This window comes from Eupeodes corollae, chromosome 1 (assembly GCF_945859685.1).
Source record: "Eupeodes corollae chromosome 1, idEupCoro1.1, whole genome shotgun sequence".
Lineage (NCBI taxonomy): Eukaryota > Metazoa > Arthropoda > Insecta > Diptera > Syrphidae > Eupeodes > Eupeodes corollae.
In genome coordinates this window covers 205401094-205412281 of record NC_079147.1, presented here as the reverse complement: position 1 = coordinate 205412281, position 11188 = coordinate 205401094, and positions in this window count along the sequence as shown.

Below are 11188 nucleotides of genomic sequence, written 5' to 3'. Positions count from 1 at the left end.
ATAAATGTATATTCAAGAAACTTTTTTAATAGATTGATACTTAAGAAAGTTTGATATACCTTATCTTGTACCTCATCTCAATACACCGAGTATCCTGATGGGATGCATTCGTTTTTTTTTGTGGATTTTAAAGTTATTTAATATATTCTTTATAAGCTGCAGTTTAAAATGAATATGATGTGTCTATATTGCCTTTGAATACCTTTCAAAAGGAGTGAGTGGTTGCTTTGAGAAAATATCTAGATAAATAAAAATATTGATAAATTGGAATTTTTTCACAAAACAAAAATGATTGAAATTTATTTGATATTTTTGTCAAGCTTGATAAAAAATAGACAAAGACACACTTTTTTTATCAATCATAACATTTTATGTAATATGATGAACAACAAAAAATGTTTATTTGTAGTTCTACGGTTTCTATGTTCAGTTTATTGCGTTTGTTAAAATTGAACAAAGAAAACCCTAAAAATCTGGTTAATATGTCTCATTTTAAAACTTTTATGATAAAAAATTTGGGGTAAAGTATATAATTGGAAACGTTTTCCATTTGTCTTAAAATATTTTCCATTTTTTTTTTTGTGTTGCTTGAATTAGGTATTAATGGTTTTATCTCAAAAACTTTATTCCCCTTATAATTGTCCACTAATTAGTCATGTACTACGTGTTACATTTTAAAATTGTATCTTCAAAGTTTTTAATTATTTTGTAGCTTTTGCTACATTGATATCAATTAAAGGAAGCACATTTCAAGAATCTGTAACAATTTTGTATATGGTTTGTAATTTTCTGAAAAGGAAACCACCTTAATTGAAGCAACTCTAGAGCCATCAGTCCACTTAACATCGCATACAAAATCTTCTGTGCTGTAAAATTTGAACATCTAAAGCCCATCGTCAACAACCTGATAGGTCCTTATCAGTGTGATTTTAGACCAGGAAAGTTCATAATTGATCAAATACTTACATTACGGCAGGCCCTTGAAAAAACCCAAGAACATCAATGACACCCACCATCTCTTCATCGATTTTAAGGCCTGATATGACAGAAGGACGAGCTGTTTAGAGCTATGCCTAGTTTTGGCATCCCTGCCAAACTCGTCTATTTGTGAAGAATGACCATGGAGAATTCGCGCTATTCAATTAAAGTTGGAAACAATTAAACAGAACCTTTCGATATCAAAAAAGACTTAAGACCATATGATGCACTGTCATTCGATTTCTTTAACATCGTCATAGAAAGAATAGTACAGAGCTCCAAAATCAACACTAGAGGTCTGTCCAATTACTAGCATATACTGATAACATTGACATAATCTACAGAACTCAGCGTGATATCCATGGGGCTTTTTTGAATATTAGGGCAGTGTCCTTAAAAATGGGTTAAAAGGTTAATGAGGCCAAAACAAAGTACATGCTGTCGTCATCAAGAAAGAACTTACAAAACCGACTTGGAAGTATTACCATTGATAGACGTAGCCTAAGGTAGTTAAGGGCTTTGTCTTCATATGCTCCGCTATGAACGCAGGAAACAACATCAGTGCTGAGATCAAACGAAGAATAACTCTTGGTAACCGCTGTTTTTTTGGGCTAAGAAAGCGATTGAGTGGTAAAGTCGGTATATAAGAACCTTATAAACCCCCTCCTGCTATACAGTGCAGAACCATTGACTATGACAAAACGGATGAAAGCATTTTGGGTCATTTTGAAAAAAAAAATCTTCGTGTGATCTACGGTTCCGTATTCATAGAAAGAGATTCGACGAGAAGATGGAACGACGAGCTGTACATCGACGTAGATTTAGCCAGAAAGGTTAAGATCAAGTTAAATTAAGATAAGATGGCTGGGTCACCTAGAACGCATGGCCCGGTAAGTCTTGAAATGGAATAAAACACGATATTGTTTTTTTGAATTGACATCAAATTAACTTTATTCGAAAGATAATCTTCTGAAATTATAACTAACATAGTTTCTGGCATATGACAGCCACGATTTGCTCGCATGTAGCTTAATCTGGAGGCATATTTTTTCGAAGAGTTTTTCCAATATTTCTTGCCGTATATCTAAAATAGCGCCTTGAATATTTTACTCCAAGTAGTCAATCAATTCAAGCTTATTAGCGTAGACTAGTGACTTCACATAGTTAGGCGGCTTTAAATCGCACGATCTTGTAGGCTAATTCAAGGTTCCGAATCGTTTTCTATTTAACGAACATTTTTTTTTAATAAATCTATTGCTTTGTTGAAAGCACAGTTCCTCTGCATCAAAGCTGTTTAATTGATAAAAAAGTCAGTAAAAATGGTTCCATAGCTGTAACCATTGACAATAAAGTTCTGGAGAGCATTGTTAATAAAGAAGTACGGACAAACAAACACTCGGTATTTGTAGATTTTACGGTGTCTCAACATACACTTTAGAATTATCATCAGTCCAAATACGGCAATTTCGTTTATTGACGTATCAATTCAACCAAAATTGAGCTACATCGCCAATACAAAATTAGCTATAATTCAATTTTAAAAAGTTTTTCCGCCTTCAGTCTATTCATGTTTAAGTTCAGCTTAAAAGCAGGTTAGAATAGAATTGCCAACTTAAAGCCCTATTACTTCTTAAAAAATACTCCCGTTATAACTTCCATAAAAATTACAAATTCCTTTTACTTACGGTTCAGTAATTTCAAAGATAAATCTCGAACTTTGAGACTTTACACAAACCAATTTATGTTTTTATTCCTTAAACAAGAATCTGCGGATTAATTTCACTCTTAAAAAATGTTCACTTTCCTTAAACGATTTTTAAGGTTTTTCTTTTATTTGTTTTACTTTGAAATGAAAAACATTTACAAAAGTTATAATAACCTCTTATTCAAGATCTCCCCAAGGACTCACACTTCATTTAATTTTTTTGTGTGTGTAATTTATTGTATTGATTAAAAGAAACAACAAATTCTTACCAACTTCAGCGCTAACGTACACACAAAAACAATCCACAAACGATAAATTCCACAAGCAAATATTTAACTTTCAAAGTGAAAATAACTCAATGTAGCCTTAAATCAACATAAACAACTTCAAAGTTCAGGATCTAATGCTATAAAGTGAAATGAGTTAGAAAATCCTTGAAAGGAGCAAACAAAAAACAAACGTCCTTGCCACGTTTTTAAATTAAAATTTTTGAAAATATTAGTTCACATCCATATAAGACATAAGACTCTTGATACTCAACCCCCCAGTCAAAGGTCCTTCCATCTCAGCCCCCCTTTACATAAATCCATCTAAACCGCATAATCTCACATCAGATGGCTTGATGATAGATAATAATTTAACATAAGGATAATTTGAATTGATATGTAACGGCAGTGCTGACGTGGCTTATAATAAAATTGTTCACGTCGAACTACCAACCGTACGTCGCGTCGGCACCGACCGCACACTCATGATGATTGCTGGTGTATTCTCAAAAACCGGCCTAGCACGTAATCGCCGAAAACCACATGAGACTTAAAATATGCCCGCACATATCCTCTGTATAGATATGTACTGACATTATGTAGATACCTTACTTAGAACATGTCTATATCTAGGACAACAGAAGCAGAGGATCCTGCAACCACTAACCAATACCCCATCATCATATCATACTGTCATATATGCGTTTCGTTAACAATAAATCATCGTTGAATAGGACGACCGTTTGCCTTTGCAGGTTCAGCTGGTGGCGATACGTGGCGGGTTTTTGGTATCCAACCTAACATCGTCGTCGTCGTCATCGTCTATCTCTACATAGCTTCTATTATATTGATATCGATGTAGATGTAGATAAAGATGTGGATGTCGATGCCAATGGCGTTTCTTCCGCTTTACATAGTTTTTGCTGCCAAAGTCACATTTTTGGTCTTTGGCTGTGGGAATCGCTTTCATTGAATCGTCTTTTCCGTGATAGCTACGCTTTTAGTCCGTCCTGCCAGCCAACGTAACACAATCATCGACATCAGCCCAGGGATAAAGCATCGGGATTATATCCACGCATATCAACTATACTCCTGTTTAGGAACAAGGAAATAAGGCTTTTTGCCTCGCTGCTGTCTAGCAAAGTGAAGACCTGAGATTTTACCCTATTCATGCTGGGCCGAACACGGCACAGAGCTTAAACTAGCGTACCAGATTGTTGTCGGTCGATATACGATATGTGGTGAGATATCATAAAGAGAGAGTCAGAGAGAGAGGGAGGGGTGCAAGGAGATTGTATACGATTATGGTTTAAAGGTGTTCCTGCCAGGCGAGGATGTAATTTATGGCCTACCGAATGCTCAACCCTTCTCAGCAAACACAATCAACCATAAAGCCAAGGAGTGCGGGAGATTGTGTAATCGAATATTGAACTAGATATTGATGGTTATGGCTGCATCGAGTATTAGAAAACATTCTATGATTGAATTTTCAATTTATATGTACGTACATACATAAATATTTACCCATATACTCATATATATATATTATTGTCACACCGGTATTTGGCACCAGAAGTGATGATTACCAACTAAAAGCTCCCCAATGGGAGAAAAAAGACAATAAAATAATGGCGCGTGTTATATCTGTCACTTTGATTTTATGATTTAATGCGATTAGAATCTAAATGAAAATTCTGTCTACTGAGGGCGCGGGTGTTAAAAATATTGCAAATACTTTAACAGACATGCGGGTGAGGGCGTTGAAATTTAAATAGACATTTAAAATAAATTGAATGGCTATGGCTGGGGATTGGTATACATATATAATAATTGCTAATAAAATTAAAATGTATTTTCTTGATTTTATTGCTATGTGGGCTGTCAAAAGAAAATATTGATAAAAGCTTTTTTTTTGTTTTATTTGTATGCATTGATTGATAATTCTTTATGTGAAGGAAGTTTCGACTGTATTTTTATTTTTTGCTATTTATTCGCATCGGTTTAAATTTTCTTTGATCATGATTTTATTTTCCAGATACAATTTTGAATTTCTCTGAATTTATATAATTGAGTATTGAGTTCTTATGTACATATGTTCCCACTTAGACAAGTTTAAAAATGTTTGTCTATCTTTGCTTTTGATAAATAATTTAATAATTGAATGAATATATATACAAACGTACATAAGTTAAATGTTCAAAATTCAAAATTCAACACCGGAAAATTAGCTAATTGTCTCATTTTTTAAATAATCAGGTTTGATGTATTCTTGGTTAATTTTTGTAGTGTGGTGATTTCGGATAGGAAAAAGTTCTTTAAAACTTGTTTTACATCGATACTAACTGTATAAAGTTAGAATGACAACTTTTGAAATTATGAATTTTAAGTATGGCATTAAATTCCGTTTTGTCGTTTTTTCTGAAAGCCAAAAATCTGCCGTTCTATTAGTTTTCTGAAAAACACCATTCCTGTTTTTGGTCAAAAATTAATATTGATCATGAAAACAATTGCAGCTTTTTTATCAGTCAAAACAAACAATTGCAAATCAACTCGTTTCGCCACAATTTAGGAAAAAAAAGTATTCATGCTAATCCTATCCTATACAAATCTACACATTTACATACATATATACTCAAATACAATACTTTTTCATGAACTGGCCAAATATATGTATAATTATAAGTTTAATTTAGAACTACCGTTATAAGAAAATACGAGTAGAGCGTTACATTTTTGACTATCACGGCTTTATACTGCTAACTTGTACTGCTTCAATACTTTATAAAACTTTAATTTGAACAAATTAGATTTGACAAAAAGCTCTTGTTTAAGAAACTAAATAAAAAGGAAGTTAGAAGTTTTGCTTGAGTCTTTAATAAACTGAAGAAATTAACGCCTAAGCAAACGACCCAAGAATCGCAAAACTGTGTGTTGGATCTTCTAACATACCATTTTTATCTTCGTGATATCTACTGAATCATTAGTAAATTAGGTCTTAATAGATAATGAGAATCAGAAAGTGCAGAATGGACTGTCAAATAATTCATCGTATGGCTTTCTTATCAAAATAAGTTAAAACAAAAACAAACTAATTTTTTTTTTCAAAAGTGTACATATATTATTTTCATTTTCTAAAAAAAACTACAATTATGATTCCCAAAATGTATGAAAACTATTTTTCGAGCAGAATATCGAAATTATAAAAATTGTTCCTATTTTTGCTGTCATGTCTTAATAGATTAACTTTTGAATAAACAAGCTCGATGAAGAACTATCCAAATATACGAACCTGAATCCAAAGACCCTTTTTACAATATTTTTTAATTTTAAAATTTTTAAAATGTACCTTCCTATAAAATAAGTTTGTCTTCAAAGTCTAAATACCATTTACATAACAAAAAACCCTTGATTTTTTTTTTCAAAAATCGTTAAAGCGCTTTTTTAACTTTAAATACGAAGTTTTCTATAGGAAGTTATTGTAATGGGTACGATTTGTCAAAATCGTACGTTCGTACGTCCGTATTTCCGTATGTCCGTACGTTCGCGACGTTTTTTTCGTCGTCCATAGCTCAAAAACCAGAAGATGTATCTATTTCAAATAAATTTTAATAAGTCAGAAAGGGCTCTCAAGAAAATTTCGTGGATGGTTTTTTTACCATAGCAGTTTGAAAAAAAGGTGAAAATTTTGGTTAACCCTAAATATTTTTAGAACCAAAAACGCTAGAAACTTGAATAAAGAAGTATATTTTTGAAAAAAAAATCCATTTAATGGTTTTTTTATAAATCAAAAAAACTGAGAAAAAAAAATGTCACCTCCAAAATTTTACGACTAAAATAAGATTTCATCTCCAAAACAATTTTGTACAACTAATAACAATGTTTTTGACATCTGATAAAATTTTGACAAAAATCGAATTGACAGTTTTTTTTTATAAAAAATAAAAAATTAAAAAAAAACATTACTCAAAGTTGGTAAAAATTGAATATCAATTCAAATATCTTTTCAAAAACTTGAATTTTAGTCTTCAAACTTATTTTATCTTATAAGAAATATTGTTTTCAACATTCTGAAAGATGTTGAGAAAAATTGAATTGACAGTTTTTTAATTATCAAATACTATTGAAACAGCATAAAAGCTTGTACAGAAAAAAGTTATTGTTATCGGTTCGTTCTCAAGAAAACTTAAAAACAAACATAAGAAAAACAATTTTAGAGAAAATTTAATAAAAAACTGTCTGTTCGTTTTTGAGAAAATTCGAATTTTTGATTTTGGACCTGACTACTGTTATTTTTAGTCTTATACAAAAATGAAAAAAAAAAAACATTTTAAGCGAATTTGCTTTAAGCCATAATTTACAAGTTTGAATTTAATCTGTAGAGGCGAGACAGGAAGATAAACGCACGGAATTCAAGGACTTATGTTTTTCAAATTCTTTAACACATCGTAATGTGAATTCAAAATGTGTATCCAATGCAAAACATTAGGAATTGTTAGTTTATGTTGCAAGTAAAAACTCAATTGAACGATTAAAAAAAGACACAATTTAAATTCCAAAAATTATAATTTGGCCTATCATAATTGCTAAAATAGGAATTGATCACGGTAATAGGTCGGATTTGTAACTCTTTTTAAATGACTATTTTTAATACTCTTAGCCATTGATAATGAACTCAAACAATATTTTATTTTTCAGGTAAGCTTGAATGCTTAAAATATCTTCTTCAACAACAACAATAGCCTTCATATTTGGTAAGTCAACACGCTTTTAAATATTTTTAATTGTAAATATTTCGTTATAAGTCAAAGTAAGACATTTGCATGACCAAATACTTATAATTTTTGTTTATAGAACACGATTTTCTTATAATTTATTTTTATTAGGGCTGATTTTCAGTTATCGGTGCTTGTTTTTTAGATAGATCAATTTTCTAGTATTATATTTTATTTATCCATTATTAATAACTGAGCGAGTTAGCTTTTTTGCTATTTTTTGCTTTAGTTGGTGATCATAAGTGAAAATAAATAGTTAAAAAAATTTGTTAGCCAAATATTTTATATTATATTTTGTTAATCAAAACTGTATTTTTTTATAAATGACTTAATAAATCTTAAATTTTCTTTCATTTCTTTCGTTTCTGGTTGGTCCCTTTTAATTGCCCAGCTGTAATCCGCTAACATATTTGGCTTCCATTTGCCCTCGTACCGCTTTTACATATTCAAAATTTGCTGATGGAACATCTCACAGTGCTCGTCGCTGACAGGCACTAAATTGTCAGGAAAAAAATCCAGGTGGGAGTCTAAAAAGTGGATCTTAAGTGACATATTGCAACCCAATTCTTCATATGTCATTAACAGCTCGCTAACCAACTCCCTGTAGCTGTCACTCTTGTAGTTACCCAACAAATTTGCAACAACATTTTTAAAAGCCTTCCATGCAGATTTTTCTAAATCGCTAAGTTTTTAGACGAGATCCTAATAGCTCTGATTGTTTTTTGGAAAAATTTAGATTCCGAACTAAATCATTTTAGTCTCCTTGAGTTATGAAATGTGGCACGTTTGCGATTCCTTTAAATTGAAAGTCATCGTCCTCGTCAACACATTTACCTGAAGTGGACGGGTGTGAATGGTCATTCTCAACAGACGTAGTTGCAACTAGTAATAGTTCTGGCAATTTTTTACAACTAGAGACTGGTCTTATAGCCGAAGATAAGTTAGGGTAAATAACAGTTTTTTTTTCTTGTATTTTATACCGTTTATGTCAGTGAGACAAAAATAGCAATCCGAAACGTGATCTCGCTGTTCAGTCCATATCATGGGTACTGTAAACGGCATAGGTCGTGCGCCTTTCTTCCAGTCTGTTGAAATTTTCACAAACGTTATGCAACAGATATAAGGAGCCCAGGATTTGTCTTGATGGGCAGAAAAACCAAGAAATTTTTGATAACACTCCAACACAAGATTCGTAAAGTTTCGTCTTTGTTTTTTAATGTGATTTCTCCGCAAACATAACATAAGTAGATAGGATCATTGTTACACTTCCTCGACATGTTCACAGGGTTAATAACAAAAAAATGCTAAAACAAAAAGGTGTTAAAATGCAACCACAAATATTTTTAAAAAGGTTTACTTGAAAGCGCTTCTGTTAATTTGCTGCGTAGTACATGTTTTGAGTTATACCGTATCACAACAAAACTGAGGCTAATTGACACTTCACAATTGTGATTTAATAATGAGACTAGATTGACAAAATTAAATTAGCTACCAAAGTTCGTTTGACAAAACCAGTGTTGACCAGTGTAATGGGTATAAAGCTGAAGTGTTTGTTTGTTTGTTTATTTGTTTGAACGTGCTAATCTCAGGAACTGTTGGACCGTTTTGAAAAATTCTTTCTTATTTATTGGAAAGGTAATAGGATACATGAAATCACGCTAATAAAAGCGAAGCATCAAAGAATGTTTTAAAATCGAGGATTTTTATAATTTTGAGAGCGTGCGCTCCTAAAAAGGTTAAAGTTTTCATGAAATAATTTAGGATAGAATTACTCAATTTTTCTGAAAAAAAAGTCTGTAAGGTAAGGTTATGTTAAAGTGGCTGTCTTCGATGGGAACGCCAGTTTACTGGCCTATTGTGATACCACATGAAACTTGAGGCTTCCTCCTAAGCTCAAGGGAACCAGTTTGAGACCCCTACGAAACTTGAGAGGCTGATTATGCTGATAAGATTTAGATCGTTTAGATTGTTAAAGAAGAATTTTCCTTGGTAATTCTTGCGTTTTGAGCCAGATTAGGGCATGTACAGAGCAGATGAAAAATTGTTTCCTCCTCTTCCTCGTCTATATAGCTTCTGCAAAAGTCATTTGAGAATATGCCTAGTCTCGTGGCGTGCTTGTCTATCAGACAGTGTCCGGTTATTACACCTATTTTCGAGCTTATATCCGATATGCTTTGAGATATTAAGCACCTTGAACGTTTTACATCAAGTGTTGGCCAGATGTTTTTTGTGATCTGACACGTGGTATTGTTGTTCCACCTGGTGTTTGCCTTCTTTATAGCGTCTTGCATAAGCAGTGTGGCAGCATATTTGTCTATCTTAAAATTGGTTCACTATATTTTTTTTTTTTTGCCAACCAAAATTTCTTCTAAAATTGAGAATGCGAGTAACAGTGGAAGTTTCCAATAAAGCCCAAAAAACATCAATGAAAATATTTGTGTTTATATTTCTTTCCTTTTAAAAATGAATTGATGTTGTAAGCAAATTGAAGATTTTGATACAGAATTTTTGTTAAACCTTCGGGATACATTTTTGTAATCTTTTTTAAACAAGAACGTCTACTAGTATACGTTTTCAGTTAAACGATAAACTTTTTTATCTATTGACTGAAATTTACTGGAGGTTTTCGAGATGTTGTTGGACCGAAATATGATACGCAAATTTCTTAAAATCTGCTTTCGGCTTTTATAGGTAAACAGGACAAAAGAGTAAATTGTATTTACATTAATCTTTCCTAAATTAAGGTTTCTAGTGTGTTTTCTTCGATTTATTCCTGTGGTAAATGACTTATCTACCTATTTTACGTTTTCGGCTACAAAGTATAACGAAACCATCTGAAAATGCACATCTTCCTGGATATTGTCTTCAAAAAGGTACATTTTGTGGATGTACTTCGTCCAAACTTTTTTTTGTTGCCAAGTTGATCCTTTTGTTTATTGAATCACCTTTCTTATCCTTTTATGGTCTTTGAATTAAAAATTCAGTTTAGATTTCCTTGTGAATCCTTTTCAGAACCAGTATACAAAAATATATAGAGCAAAAGAAAAAATATTTGAAGAATTTTTATTATATTATTTACATCATCTTATGCCTAGCATCACATTACATTGTTTATTACATATACATTTTTTCGTTTAAATTTATTTATCAAATCTTTAATAATATTTATTTTTAGTGTTATACATATATGTATGTAGGTATTATTTTTAAACATCATATTTCATGTTGATAAAACTTGAATTATTAGTTTTTATTTTTTTTTTATTTTAAAAAGTATTTTATCTTGTTTTGTGTTATTTTTAATTTTAATGTTAACAATTTAAAAACTAATTTAAAATTATAATGTACATTTTCTATAAGTAAAATTTAATAATAATATTAATTTATTATAAGATTTTGTTTGGTATTTTTAACTATATTTATTAATATTAAATATTTTATTTTTTTAGATGTATATTTACAATTAT